This window comes from Arachis hypogaea, chromosome 13 (genome assembly GCF_003086295.3).
Source record: "Arachis hypogaea cultivar Tifrunner chromosome 13, arahy.Tifrunner.gnm2.J5K5, whole genome shotgun sequence".
Lineage (NCBI taxonomy): Eukaryota > Viridiplantae > Streptophyta > Magnoliopsida > Fabales > Fabaceae > Arachis > Arachis hypogaea.
Genome location: NC_092048.1, coordinates 99,868,368 through 99,870,427, shown reverse-complemented (window position 1 = coordinate 99,870,427; position 2,060 = coordinate 99,868,368). Strand labels below are relative to the sequence as shown.

Below are 2,060 nucleotides of genomic sequence, written 5' to 3'. Positions count from 1 at the left end.
CCTGAGAGGAGGGTTCTTAGTTCATACATAAACCCAACCTCTGGGAATTGTGGTAGCAGCATCCAGAAACCACCCATTCAGGCCAACAATTTTGAGCTCAAACCACAGCTAATATCACTTGTGGAGAATCATTGTTCATTTGGTGGAAGTGCTAATGAAGACCCAAACCAACATCTCACAAAATTCCTGAGAATTTGCGACACTGTGAAGTCCAATGGAGTCCAGGAAGATGCCTATAAACTGCTTTTGTTCCCATTTTCACTTAGGGACAAGGCAGCTAAGTGGCTGGAATCATTCCCAAGGGGGAGCCTAACAACCTGGGACGAGGTGGAAAGCAAGTTTCTGGCACGTTTCTACCCCCCACAAAAGGTCAATAGGCTTCGATCTGAGGTTCAGACTTTTAGACAACAAGATGGTGAAACTCTCTACGAGGCATGGGAGAGTTTCAAGGATTTGACAAGGAAATGCCCACCAGACATGTTCCATGACTGGGTGCAATTGCATATTTTCTATGATGGACTGTCTTATGAATCAAGGAAGGCTGTAGACCATTCATCAGGAGGTTCATTGAACAGGAAAAAGACTGTGGAAGAAGCCATTGAAGTGATTGAGACAGTGGCTGAGAATGAGTACTACTATGCATCAGAGAGACACAACACTAAGGGAGTCATGGAGCTGAACCATGTTGATACAATTCTAGCCCAAAACAAGGTGTTTGCCAAGCAACTAGCAGAGCTCACCAGGAAATTAGAAACAAAACAAGTGGCTGCAATACACACACAAGATCAAGAGGAAGAAAGTACTGAAGGAGGTGATTGGGAAGAGGCTAATTATGTAGGAAATCAACAAAGGCAACCATATGATCCACATTCCAACACTTACAACCCAGGCTGGAAAAATCACCCAAACTTTGGGTGGGGAAACCAGCAAAACCAACATAACAAGTCCACATACCAAAACTCCAACCAAAGATCATACCAAGCCACATAAAACACTTACTCTCAACCACCATATCATGGCCAAAATAATCAACCTACCCAACCTAACCCGAACCAACAATTTCAAGATCAATTAAACAGGATAGAAGGAGTGCTGGCACACATGGGTCAGGACATAATTGAATTGAAAAGCTTCAGGGATGATGTGAGATCTACCTTAAGAAACCATGGTGAAAAACTCAAGAGGATGGAGTCTCAAGTAGGAGAGCTATCTCAACAGGCCCCCAAATCAACTGCAGTGTTCCCTAGTGACACAGAAAAGAATCCTAAAGGGGAACAAAAGGGAGTGAGATGGGAAGAATGCAAAGCCATCACCATATTGAAAGAAGTCTCAGAAGAAGAAGGAATCAGATCCTCAGAACAGGAGCCAGAAATCTTGAAGGAAGGTGTGGAGGAAGCTAAGCAGGAAAGTGAAACTGAGCAAGCCAAGGGACTGCAAAAAGGCACGATGGAAACATACCAACCAAAAGCACCATTTCCTCAGAGGTTAGGAGGAGGTGAAAAAGGGAAAACCTATTCAAGGTTTTTAGAGACATTTAAGTCTCTCCATATCAATATTCCCTTTCTTGAGATTCTCCATCAAATGCCTACACACATCAAGTATTTAAAGGAATTGTTGAGCAAGAAAAGAGTTTTGAAGGGAGGACAAACGGTAACAATGAACAAAGAATGCAGTGCCCTCATCAAGAAGGACACAGTCTCTAAGAAAACAGACCCACGAAGTTTTCATATCCCTTGCATCATAGGGGAAACAAAAATTGACAGAGGATTCTGTGATCTAGGAGCTAGCATAAATGTGATGCCTCTAACTCTTATGAAGAGGCTACAACTGAATGAGGTGAGATCCACTGATGTAATCATACAACTGGCTGACAAAACTCAGAAGCAAGCTGAAGGGGTAGTTGAGAATGTGCTGGTGAAAGTGGGGGATTATTACTTCCCCACAGACTTTGTCATTTTGGAGATGGAGGAAAGCTACTTACACCCTATCATTCTGGGCAGACCATTTCTAGCCACTACTAGAGCGCTCATAGATGTAGAACAAGGAGAGCTAATTCTGAG

At 43.1% G+C, this 2,060-nt stretch overlaps 1 non-coding gene across 1 annotated transcript; it reads right to left on the bottom strand.

Moving 5' to 3' along the window:
* Positions 1-375: 375 nt before the first annotated feature.
* LOC112739870 (small nucleolar RNA R71) lies at positions 376-479 on the bottom strand. The gene has a single exon (XR_003170805.1). It is a non-coding gene; the product is annotated as a small nucleolar RNA R71 (small nucleolar RNA).
* Positions 480-2,060: the final 1,581 nt, after the last annotated feature.